The sequence below is a fragment of the Hevea brasiliensis genome, chromosome 8 (assembly GCF_030052815.1).
Source record: "Hevea brasiliensis isolate MT/VB/25A 57/8 chromosome 8, ASM3005281v1, whole genome shotgun sequence".
Lineage (NCBI taxonomy): Eukaryota > Viridiplantae > Streptophyta > Magnoliopsida > Malpighiales > Euphorbiaceae > Hevea > Hevea brasiliensis.
In genome coordinates, this window is record NC_079500.1 from 1,779,766 (window position 1) to 1,793,919 (window position 14,154).

Consider the following 14,154-nt stretch of genomic DNA (forward strand, 5'->3'; position numbering starts at 1 on the left):
AGGATCCACGCTTTAATGTTTCTGTTTTCCTTATTCTTTAAGGAAAATAAATATCAATTTGAGGAACACGTTTTGTTTTAATGTTTCCATATTCCTTATTCTTTGGTTTTATTCATATTTATTCTAAAGTTCATTACACCACAAGCTAGGTCACTGGAGCTGAGCAATAGCCTAGTTATATTATTTAATTGCAAGAGACAAAGGCCAGATTGATATGGCACCTTTACGAGGCACAACACAAGCTACATTATGTAGAATTTGCCAACCTTCCTTGAATTCCTTGAAATAATCTGGTAGACCTTGTTTTGTGTAATCAGTGGATTCAGGAATTCCGTGAACCAATAAGCCGAATTTTTAGGGATTCTTGTCAGGTTATTTTTATAGTCTACATAGAATAAACCAAATCTTGAAGTATAACCAATATTCCATTCGAAGTTGTCCAAATATGACCATGCAAAGTAACCTTTGATATTAACATGGTAATCCCTGCCAAAACCAACAATCATTAGGAGAATTAATTAAGGATTATCAGAAACCTCTATATTAGTATCTTCGAGTTTAGACTCACTTGAGAGATCCCAATGCATTCCACATATGCTTTTGATAATAGTTTATCCTAAATTCATCTTGAAGTGCTTCCTCAATGGAATGGGTTTCATTATTGAGATTGTCAACCCCTAAATTAACATATAAAAAAACTCAAAAAATAAGACCAAAATATGTATAATTGTAATTGACTAGCTAGCATTCTTAATTGAAAAAGGCATTGATGCTTACCATTCTCAGTAATGTAAATTACTGGATCATTATATGTATCTTTGGTGTAGTTCAAAAGATGTCGAATACCTTTCAGGAAAATGTAAAACCAAGATGAGTAAGCCTGCAAATTTTGATTTCTATGTTAGTGATATTTCCATAAATGTCTAATTCTCTTTTTACTATATTTTTATCATTTCATTTTTTCTTGTATACTAACCTGTGGACCAATGAGATTGCCATCATTATCATAAGCTATAAAGTAAAAAGGAAAACATGATATCAATTAAACTTTTTTAAAAAGAAAAACTTATCGACAAATAACATGTTTTTTGGACTTCTTTATATATATGTAGCTTACGAGTTTCAGTGACATGACTATCATTTTTATATCTAATATGATCTGGATCAATTAGAGCATTTGGTTTTGCATAATATAAAGTGTAATAGTGTAACCCAATAAAATCATATGATCCTTGAAGCAATTGAGTTTCTTTGTCAGTAAACTTGAGCAATCTATCTCCAACTAAATCTTGAACAATCCTTGGATATCGGCCATTGGTTAAAGGATCCATCCACCTATAAAATATGAAATAAATTGTGTTTATTTATTAATCAAAGACTTATGTACATATAAAGGCTTAATCACTAGCTTATTTTGGAAGCAAGACTCACAATCCAAACATGAAATCAAGGGCTATTTTGGATGCCTCTATATCTTCTATTCTATTGGAGAGAGGTTCAAACCAGAAGGTAAAAAGTGTGATCCCATTCTTGCCATTTTGAGTTGCCTACACAATCAATATAATAATAAGCTCAAATCTATGTGCACTTCTACTTGTGAAAGAAACAATGTAATTAATTATATATATATATAGTCGACATACCTTGTAATGTTCTCTATATACTTGTACAACTGCAGCATGAGCAAGAAGTAGATGATAAGCAACTATGTAAGGTTCAGTGGATGAGTTTCCAGCACGACATTGATGATTCACCTGTAGAGGTTTTGGCTTGAATTGTGAACTGTATTTCTCTGTTTGTATATAAACAGTATACAAGTACAAAGTATATATAAGCTAGTTACAGACAAGAAAGATAATAAAGTATACAATTGAATTTTAAATCTGATATGATATCTAAACCACTTGAGAGAAGTATATAGCAATATCCAAACTGATACCCGAATACCCCCCCTCAAGCTAATGGCGGTAAAACTTAGAGCCGAAGCTTGTCATGGTGCTTGTCAAACAAACGTTGGCCTAAAGGCTTGGTTAAGATATCTGCTACCTAATCTTCAGAAGAAAGAAATCGAACTTAGATTGTACCATTGGCTACCTGCTCTCGCACAAAGTGATAGTCTAATTCGATGTGTTTGGTGTGAGCATGGAATACCAGGTTGGCACTGAGATAAATAGCTCCAACATTGTAACATTGTCACACCATAGGACAACAGGCTGTGGAAGAGGATAACCAAGTTCACGTAAAAGAGACTGAACCCACATAACTTCAACAGTGGCATTGGCTAAAGCTTTATATTCGCTTTCCGTAGAGAAGTGAGCTATTGTAGGCTGCTTCTTGGACATCCAAGAAATTAAGTTGCGACCGAGGTAGAGAGCATACCCATTGGTGGACCGACGATCATCTATATCACTACCCCAGTCACTATCCGAAAAACATTGCAAGTCTAAAGGTAAGCCTTTAGCAAAGAATAGGCCATATGATTTAGTGTGCTGAAGATAACGCAGCAATCTCTTAATGGCTTTCCAATGATCATCTGTTGGATTATGCATAAATTGACACAATTTATTGACTGCAAAAGAGATATCTAGTCAGGTTAAGGTCACATATTGTAATCCACCAACTATTTGCCTATAGAGAACACCATCATCAAAAGAGACTCCATTGTATTTAGTAAGTGGGGAAGTGGTGGCCATAGGAGTTTGACAGGGCTTGCAATTCAGCATTGATCCTTGAGAAAGAAGATCCACAATATATTTCTATTGATTGAGCAATAAGCCAGCAGAAGTGTGATGCACCTCTAAGCCGAGGAAATAATGCAATGCTCCAATATCTCTAATCGGAAAAGCCTCCTTGATCTTAGACATGAACCACTGTAAATAAGAATTGTCAGAACAAGAAACCAAGATGTCATCAACGTTTATAAGGATGAATAAAGAGATACCACCTGTAACAATCGGGAACCAACCACTAGAGGAATTGTCCACTTTGGCGATAATCCTCACGGTTTTGTCCCATAGGTGGAATGGAGAACTTCCCAGGAGGTCACCCATCCTAGGATTTCTCTCAAACGAGCACGTTTAACCCTGGAGTTCTTCCAACTCTCCAGGCCATTCCACCAAAAGGCGCCTCTAGTGATTAGTTCCCTCATTTTATATATCATTACTTTTTGAACCCAAGACCAACTCCGTGCTTTGCCGATGTGGGATTTGCCTAAGGGACCTTTAAAGGGGGGGAGAAAAGGTCCCTTAGGCAAATCCCACATCGGCAAAGCACGGAGTTGGTCTTGGGTTCAAAAAGTAATGATAGTTCTCCACTCCACCTATGGGACAAAACCGTGAGGCTTATAGCCAAAGCGGACAATTCCTCTAGTGGTTGGTTCCCGATCGTTACAATTGGTATCAGAGCCGCTCGCGTGTCCTCTTGGGCGATGGTGGGGCAAACCTCAGCGAGGACGCTGAGTCCCGAAAGGGGGGGAGAAAAGGTCCCTTAGGCAAATCCCACATCGGCAAAGCACGGAGTTGGTCTTGGGTTCAAAAAGTAATGATATATAAAATGAGGGAACTAATCACTAGAAGCGCCTTTTGGTGGAATGGCCTGGAGAGTTGGAAGAACTCCAGGGTTAAACGTGCTCGTTTGAGAGAAATCCTAGGATGGGTGACCTCCTGGGAAGTTCTCCACTCCACCTATGGGACAAAACCGTGAGGCTTATAGCCAAAGCGGACAATTCCTCTAGTGGTTGGTTCCCGATCGTTACACCACCATTGCGATAGATAAAGAGACTGGAATCAGCCTTAGATGCAATAAATCCTAACTGAAGTAAGAAGCTGGACAAATGACAAAACTAGGCTCGTGGTGCCTGTTTTAGCCCATATAATGATTTCTGTAGCTTACAAACATAGGAGGGAGAAGCAGGATCAACAAATCCTTTTGGTTGGTCCATAAAAATTTCATGATCCAAATAGCCATGGAGAAAGGCATTAGATATGTCGAGTTGTCAGATTGCCAACCATGTGCCATTGCTAAAGAGTGCACTGTGCGAATCGTTGACATCTTCACTACTGGACTAAATGTCTCACCGTAATAGAGCCTTATACTGTTGAGAGTACCCCTTGGCTACCAAATGAGCCTTATACCTATCTACTGAACCATCAGGTTTTCTTTTGATTCTGTAAATCCACTTGTTCCCAACTATATTTTATTTGGTGGTCAAGGTACTAACTCCCATGTTTGATTCTGCATTAAAGAATTAATCTCTTGGGACATAGCATCTCTCCATTCAGAATAAGAACTGGCCTGGCTATAAGTCTTTGGTTCAAACTTTAGATAATCAGTGTCCTTAGTAATAAGATTGACAACACGCTTCTGCATAGTTTTAGGCCGTAATGTCATAGCATGTGTGTGCATATCAGATTGTGTAGCAGGATTAGAGTGAGAGGAGGTAAGAGGATAACGAGATAAGTCAATGGACAGATTGAGGGATGGATAAGTAGACGCAGTCACAACTTGACTAGTATTAGAATTCGAAACAGAGTGGTTTGGTGAGGCAGGGGTTGGGAGATCTGATGACACAGGTTATTGATTAGGAGTGAAAATTTGCTGATTTTGGGAAGGAGAAATACGTGATGGAGATGAGGTTGAATTCAAAATAGGAGATAAAGGAGGAGATTGATTTAGTAACTGACCTGAATTTGCTCTAGTTGCCAAGTGAGGTGTTGAATGTCCAATCAATACAAGCCATGGCGTATTTGTAGACGAGTTGGATGTAAAGGGCATGGGCGACATGACAGGAAGCCTAAAAGGAAACATAGACTCATTAAACTTGACTTGACGAACCAAATAAATGCGACCTATTGTGGGAAATAGGAACACCATGTCCATTACCAACATGGATTTGATCATCACCCTCGTACTCATGTGCAACACTAAGAGTAGACATATCAGGTGTAATGTGGAAATTGGCTGCAGCGTCAGGAAACCAAGTGACTGGTGCTGGAGTAGGTTGCTGATGTGAATGAACAGAATGATAATTTACTTATGGAGAAGATGTACGAAAACCACTATTAAATGAAGGATTGAATCGCCTGCGACACTTATTAGCGGTGTGATTTTTAAGACCACAAATCTAACATGGAGCACAAGGCCTGAAATTATTATTGATGAAAGAAGAAGCAGGACGTGCAGGTGTTGGCAAGAGAGGCGGATTTAGTGAAGATCGAATAACAGCGTTGACAGTAAGAGGTTCATGTGCACTTTTGATTAAGATTTCATGGGCTACAAGCTGCCCATACAATTCATAAAACGAAACAAGTTCAGTCCGAAGATTTAAGGCAGTGATTATAGGATGATATTCAACTCCTATATTTCGATAAATGATAGCATTGAATTCTGCAGGTTGAAGAGGTCGACCTACTACTTGTAGTTTGTCAGCTAACTGCTTTGCACGATGAAGATATTCAGAAATAGAGAGATCATTTTTCTTCAGCTCCTGGAGCTCAATGTGGATTTGGAGCTGTCGATTTTGAGAAATTGAGCCAAAAGCTTTGGCAAGAGCTTGCCAGACCTCCAAAGAAGATGACAGCTCAATAATATATGGAAAAATTTCCTCGATGTGGAGGAAAGCAGCCAACTTAGGAGCATTTGATCTTTTTGAAACTAACTTTCATAATCAGGATTGGGGACAAGTTCAGAGGTAGTGGAACTAACAATAGTTTTAGAAGGAGCAGTGAAAGTGCCATCAACAAATCCTTGTAATTTTTGATAATTAAGTAGAGGTAAAAACTGAGCTTTCCAAGCAAGATAATTCTTGTTGGTTAGCTTGATAGAGAAGGTGTGGTGAGCAGATGAAGGAGAGGATGAGAAGGATGAAGTCAAGGTGGACGAAGAGGCTGAAGAGGAAGAACTCATGATGAGAACAGAAGCTCTGATACCTGTATTTCTCTCTTTGTATATAAACAGTATACAAGTACAAAGTATATATAAGCTAGTTACAGAAAAGAAAGATAAGAAAGTATACAATTGAATTTTAAATCTGATATGATATCCAAACCACTTGAGAGAAGTATATGGCAATATCTAAACTGATACCCGAATATCACCCAAGATGAGCATCGACCAGGAGCAAAAACTCCTTGATCATAGGAGAATCCACTAAGTGACCATGGTTCATTGAAAGTCATCTAGAATTTCACTCGGTCACCAAATCTTTCAAAGAGAGATCTGCATATTCACAAATATCCTCCCTATACATTGTTTATGTAATTATTTGGTAAGATGATTTATTACTTAGATGAGAATATTTATGATTGATTGAAATTGATACAAAGATTAATTTGAAATTTTAATATTTCGAAGATGTGATTTAAAACTACATACTTACACAATACTACGGCTCAAAAAGCCACCATAATTGTCTTCTACGGCTTGAGGAGTATCCCAGTGAAAAATAGTAATAAAAGGAATTAAGCCTGAAATTTTGAAACAAAAGAAATTAGAAGTTAGATGTAATTTTATAACTTCTTTTAAGGGACTAGAAGGTGAAATTCATTATTTCCCTTCATAAAAAGAAAATCGAGGAACTAAAAGACTATGTAAATTAGTTAATTAGTTGCAGTTGTTCAAGCTTTTGAATAAATGCTTGGTGTTTTAAGCGTCTAAAATGGGAAAAAAAAAAAAATAGTAGGCACATTGCCCTTCAATATAATTAGCATTTTGAACATGTTCTCTAAATATTAATGGCATTAAATTACTATTCACTGGTTTAGATATTTTAACCTTGTATTTAGATGGGAAATTTAAAATGTAAAATTTGAATTTGATAAAATTATAGGTTTTTTTCAATTTATTAGAGTCATAAATTTAGATTAGACTCATAAATGTGGAAAAAATCTTTTTTAAATGTGTATTTGAAATGATTTATAAAATGATATTATTTAAAATCCACTCTAAAAGTTCTTAGTAATTAAAATATTGCTATTTGAAATTCATAATTTATTAATAATTTATATAAAATTAAATCAAAATCTCTTATTTCGTGTTTTGTTATCTAAACATAGCATTAGAGAAAAGGAGATAATTATCACCAGAGACAATTATCACCTTGTGCTATTGTTTCATTGATAACAGTGTTGTAGAATTCAATCCCTTCCTCATTTACTCCTCCACGTCTCTTTCCACCTAAATATTCAAATTCAAAAAATAAAAAGAAGGAAAAGGAAGAAAATTATGTAATGTAGCAAAGTTCAAAAAATGTTGAGACGTTTAAAATTTTGATAGAGGTAATTACTAGGCTATGAAATGGAGAATCTAAAAGCATTAAAACCCATATCCTTCATGTTTTTTATATCCTCCTACAGCATGAATTTTTTTTTTTTTTGTTTAATTTATTATTGACAAAGAAAAGGATTTTGAAAGAAAAGAAGATTAAAAATGTTTATGTTATACTCGAAAGCGATGATAGAAATCAACTGCAACATCTCCAGTGCTGTGATCCTTTATCCGCTCTGCAAGATTACATAGAAATAATTAACATTTTGCATATAAATATAATCTCAAAACAAAAACACACACAATGATACCAGGATGCTCATGGGTAAATGTGTCCCAGACACTAGGTCCTTTGCCCAATATGTTTGCTGCACCTTCGATCTGAATACCATAAATGAGTTTTTTTTTTTTTCATAAGCAATAAAAATTTTATTAGATAATACAATAAATGAGTTAAACAATTATTTGTAAGAAAAAAGTTGACTAATAAATTCTTTGCCTAATGAATGCATAAGGAGCTTATGTATTAATTAGTGGAGAATCACTAAGAATTAATCTACTCTTTTCACTAGTTGTTTAGCTAGCTCCATCGTATTAGTTAGAGAATTAAAACATGAGATTGAAGGTTATTATGAATTTTTCTTACCTAAATCCGATCCATCAGAGATTCAAGACACAAGATACATGATGGGACCTACTTATTTAAAGCATAATTCCTACGTATTTATGTCTTGAATCCACGATAATCCTAGTCTAGACAAGAATTTCCCTATATTATTTGGAAACAGATAGAAGTTGGGAGAGAACATGCTGCTGCAATGAATGAAGGTTTGTATACCTGGTAGGCAGAAGTGGCTGTCCCAAAAATGAAGTCATCTGGAAAATAAGTACGGTTAAAATCTGCTAGGATATCATCACAATCATCTGCCCTTGCTAGCTTAGTAAGAACCAGCAAGCTTATGAGGAAGACGATGAGCACCCCTAACAGCAGAAGAGTGTGCTTAGAAGCCATAACCAAAAGATGATATTATGGTTTCAAGTGCTTGTGTGGGTTTCACTTCTTGGCAATGCCCTCTTTATATAGAGTTCGTTACAAGGCTTGAAATCGGAAACGTGATGCATTTGCATGCATGATCCTCCCACTTGCACTATTCTCGTCGGCTCTTGGCGTTAAAGCCAAAGCAAGATTCCATGGACATTGCCCCCCTTTTTCTCTTAAAAAAGGGGGAAAAAGATGTTTAACATGCAACGTTCTTACATTTAATTAATTCAAAGAAATTGCATATAGAGAATCTAGATTTATTAGAATGTCAACAGAAAATATTAATTATTTCAAATCTGACCAGCTGCAGTAAATATGTCCATGTTAAATACATATATATATATATATATTTGGGGGTTAATTCTCTCTCTATATCTTAGTTTGCATATTCTTTATCTAATTATCTTCTCAGACAGAACTAAAACTTCGAGATATTGAAGAGCTAGGAATAATGGTGGCAATAAAATATCTAAATGTTTAAAGGGTTTAACAAAAATTTTTAGATTTTAGGCTGCAAACAATTAATGATTAGAAAGAAAAAACATAAAAATTTCAACGAAAGTTTTTAGATTTCAAAGCACTAGAAATAAAGATGATTAACAATGAAAAATGATTTCAATGGTTTCAAGAAAATTTTTAAAATTCGGAAGGACAAATATATATTTCTTTAAGTATTTATGAAAAATATACGACTAAAAATAAAATTGTACAAAGTTTGTAGGAGTCATGGCTCTTCATTTCACTTTTCTTTTTTTTAATTTATAAATGAAATAAAGGCTCTAATTTTGAGATACTGTTCAAATTGAGAGGCAAACTACTACTGTCTGTCGAGAGATTCAGTATGAACTTAAATGTATGATAAAATATTCCGTTTTAAATTCTAATAACATTTTGCCCTATAACTTCACTTTTCTGTATTGGAGAATGCATGTTGACATAGCTGTGCGAATAGGAAAAAGTGGAAAAATAAAAATTAGTCTAATTGGAAAGAATGGGAGTTTCCTTATTTACCGATTAATATTCGACAATACTGATTAGCATTCTAAATTATTTATCCTAAATGCATTAAGTTAATGTAGAAAATGCTGAACTTAATTTTAGTGCTTGAGAACTTGCCTGAAGATACCCTTCATCATAAAAAATAGAGAGAGAAGAAAACTCATGCTTCTTTATTTTTGAAATTTTTCATCACATTGGAACGCTACCCACTGTAACATTAGGTTTCTTTCAATAATAAAATATGCCATTTTATTTTAACAAGCCATATCAAAATTTAAAAAAAATGTTGTAAAAATGAGAAGAATCTGAACAAACTAACCTAGAACCTTACGTGTGCTCTTCGTTGGCCACAATAAGAGGAACTGCTTGAACCTTACGTTGTGAAGAAGGCGTTTTCTTCTTACTTTTTCTGACAAAGCGGAGACGGCAAAGTTTATCGAAGAAAAGGAATGGTTGGGTCAATGATTCTCTTTGGTTCAACCTTGGTAGCATTAGATTCACTGGAGCACTGAAAAATAGTGATTCCTGTTTTACAGAAAAGTAAACTCTTCCTATAATATAGAAAATGAATCTCACCTAATTGTGAAATATTCGGAGGCCTTTCTCACCACCTTCACCTTCAAGCCTCAATCAGCTACTGCCTATTCCTCTTCTCATGTCAATGACAGTTCAGCTAATACCAAGATTCACGTTTCCAACATGCTGGGGGACAACACAATAGTTAACACAGCTGCCTATATTGATTCTTCACAGCAACCTGCACTTGGAATGGAGCAACCAAATGATGTGCATGGTTCTTGTAGTAGCAGTAGGGTGTTGTGTTGGAAACAGAGAAAGTTCCAATCCTGTTCCTTCAATGCTGGATTTTGGAGCCGTAGAAGATAGCACGCGTGAGCTTGACATGCTTGAACCTTACGTTGGCCACAATATTGAATCAGGAAACGGCTTTGTTTAAGAGTCCCATTAACCTAGAACCTCTTGAGCAGTACACTGCACAGCTGGCACCTATCTCCTTGGACGCGTCATTGGCTTCTCCCTCAGGGGCTTTGATTACCCATATTAGTGTTGAAGATCTAGATATCCCAAAGCAGTACCAAGCACTCTAGCGAAAACTCTAATCTTCAAGTTTAGGACAGCCCACCAATTCTTGCAATTGTTCCTTTTAAGCCTCGAAGCCCAGCCCATATCGCCACTTTTCATAACCAGGGAAAGAGCATAAAAATCTCTAGGCTCTTAAACAATGCAGGAAGCTAAAATCCCTAATGATCTCTATGAAATTTCTCCCAAGCTCTATAGGGGAGGGAAAAGGAAAAAGAAATCGAAAGGCAAACAAGCTGAGGAACCTATAGAAAACAATAGATTTTTTGAACCTGCAGACAGTGACATTGCTCGCATGAATCTGCCTCACTAGAAGCAATCAATGGTGGAAACCCTGGTCCTATTCCTTTTCATGTTGAAAAGAAAGCATGGCAAACAGTATCAGTGGGTAAGCAACTTAGTTTAATGTTTTCACAACCTGATGATGTTGTGGTTAATTTCTTGGTCAAGCAAATCAATTCTGATATTTTGGCTTTGAGGGTTTCAAGGCCCTGAGGTTTTCTTGCATCTGGATTGTTTGGGAAGAACCTCTAATCTCACCAAGAAAGGAAGCTTCTCTCTCTTTTTGTGTAAAATGGAATACAAACCATACGATTTATATATGTTGAATATGGAAAACTCAAGTTAAACTCTTCCATCTCCTGCATATGTAATTAATGGAAAAAAAAAAAAATCTTCATGAAATTGAGACATGTATTTAACTATCATTGGACTAAATATGTGAGTCCTATTTTTTTTTTAATTTTTGTTTATATCTTTTATTAAAAAATAGAATATCGAACAACATTAATTCAATTAGTAAAAATAGTAATATTTATGTGATTTTAATTTTGAATTTATTTTTATAAATTTAAATTGTGACCAATTTGAAAAATTTTGCATTGAATACGAATGATTTTTTTTTTTTTTTTTTTTTTTTTTTTTTTGAGGTTGTCTGGTGAAAGTGAAGGCCATAGGCCAATAGTCTTTTCAGCCTACACTGAGCCAACCACTGACCTCGTTGGAGGGCTAATAAAAATATTATATTTTTGCCTATTGTTGTAATGTTAAGAGAAATTCAAAAAATAAATTGAAGTTATGGTTCGAATGTTTTACGTGATTATATCTTATTTTTTTAATCATAATAAAATTATTTTTCTCATATACGGTTTATAAATGTAAGCCTTATAATTAAATCACTTAAATTTCTTTTATATTTTTCTTTTCTTTTTTATAATATTATTATATAATTGAATGTGTATGCCTTATATTTTTATGTGTCTGATATAATAAATAGAAATTATTTTTTTATTAATTAAAGTTTAATTTTATTACAAATATTTCAGAATTATTTTAAAATTTTGAATGCATCAAACCAATGGTAAGGAATGTATTTTTAAAATTATTCAACTAATAAACTCAGTCTCGAAAAAAATTATATAATAAAATTAATATATATAGAATAATTTTATTATAACCGTTGATTATAGTAGGTATTACGTAAATTCTACTATAATTAATAATTATAATTAAATAATTTTATATATATATATATATATATATCTTTGCACAGGGCAAAAATTACAGTCTTGGTATATGTAAACTGGCTCGAAGATATATCATATGCAGGGGAAAAAAAAAAAAATAGTAAGATGACATATTTGCTTCCTCAAATGAAAGTGGGAGTGAGCATTATTCGATTTAAATCGAATAAATTGAATTGAGTCATTTTAATTCGGTAATTTGATTCGATTTTTAATATAATTGAGTTCGGTTCGGTTTTATATTATAAAAATTTTGATTATTTCAGTTCGATTCAATTTTGAAGAGAAAAATTCAATTAAACCGAATCAAACCGAATAGGTTTATTATTTTTTAATTGATTTATTTTTATAGAGAATTTATGAATTATATGTAATTTTATATATATAAACTGTTTAATTTCATTGACTAATGATTAATTTTATAAATAACTTGAAAATCAAGTCTAAATTAAAAAATTAATAAAAAATCAAACCGATCAGTTTGAACCGAACCAAATCAAATAGAGGGATTCGATTTTTTATCTATTTCGGTTCAGTTCGGCTTCTAAAATATATAATTCGATTTTTATGATTTGATTCGATTCGATTCAATTTGATTCAATTTGAACTGAATACTCACCCTAAATGAGAGGACATATTTTGCATAATCTTTTATCGGTCCAACCCAGGACCCTTAGGCCCAGTTATCTAAAGCTAAATGACTAAATTAAAACGTTCAACATAAAATTTTAGTTATTTAGCTTGGGCCAACCTTAAACCCAGAGAAGATGGCGAAAGAAATGATGATTGCATTTCTACCAACCTTAAATCATTAGTCTCTTAATGATGCAAATATAAGAGCAATTACATTTAAACACAAAGATTATTAGTACGAGGGATTAAACAATTGCGAACTAAATAATTAATTTCTTTAATCTTACTTGCTGTTTAATTTTTTCTTCTGATGAAGAAGCTTCCTTTCTTTTTAAGCCAATGCCAAAATGTTGATTTCACAAGTGGCTGTGATACAAAGGTTTGTGGATTCATATTGGGGTCTGGAAGTTGTTCTGTTTTTGTGTCAGCAACAGAGCACCATCACATAACAGAGTATTGAATTCTGCTTTTGATTTTATTGGGAAACAAAAAGAATTGTAATAAATTTCGATACAAATATTTAATATAAAATGCTTAGATTTATCTTTATACAAAGATAAATGCATGCAAATTTCACTATGGATGGCAAGGATTTTTTTGTAGCAGCTCCATTTTTGAAGAAGATAATGGCCTTAGCTTCTTTGCATCAATTTGGCATGATCTATGGTGTTTAGCTGTATCCTTCATTTCTTAATACCAATTTAATACAAATAAAAAGAGAGAAAAACCCATGTAAGATGGAAAAATGAACCTCTCTATAAATATAATCTAAATAATAATCAAAATTATACATTAAGTCCAATGTATATAAATGTTCCCCATCATAATCATAGTGATACAGAACAGCTCATATTAGTCCTTTTTTCCAATCTGCAACTAAAACAATGAATCAAATAATTAACAAACTCTGGGCTCAATCTGTCAAAAACCCATAATGTTTTATAAACAATAAATCTCATCTCAGATCTGGGAAAAAAGATGAGATCTTTAGTGCTTCAAGAAAGCAAGCATGGACAAGAAGAGAGAAGAGCCAATCACAGCCCCAGACATCCCCAAAGAATAAGCTGCTCCTTTATCCATAGCTGGAGCTGGTGCTGGTGCCAAATCTCCCAAATCTTGAGCTGAAACAGAAGCAGCAGCAAAGACTGCCACCAAGAAAACAACAGCCAAGGACTTGAATGCAGCATAAGCCATTATAAATCTTGAAATGAAGATCGAGAGAGAGAGAGAGAGCTGAACAAGAATTAGAGATGTTTGATTCTTGAAAAGGAGAAGTGGAGAAAGGGAGACGCCTGGAAGGTATATATAGGGAAAGAAACCGTGTAGGGCTCCACAAAGAACGTGGACAGGTGGATGGGATCAAGAAACGCAGTTCAAGTCCAGCAAGAAAGAGGAAGCTGGTGGTTAAAGAATTCGAACGTTAATGGGCAGCTGTCAGGTGTCAGTGGATGGGAAAGAGGAAGTGTTTTCGTCTATGGTTTCTGGACTTTTACTGGGTCTCAGACCTTCGTCAAGGTCAAGGAAGAAACGGTCAGTAAGTCTTAATGGCATTCTTGGGCTCGACAGAACCACAGTTCATGGGCCTTTTTTCAGCCA

General features: G+C 34.4%; 1 pseudogene; it reads right to left on the reverse strand.

Moving 5' to 3' along the window:
- Nucleotides 1-242: 242 nt before the first annotated feature.
- Nucleotides 243-8,275, reverse strand: LOC131182443 (beta-glucosidase 24-like; annotated as a pseudogene).
- Nucleotides 8,276-14,154: the final 5,879 nt, after the last annotated feature.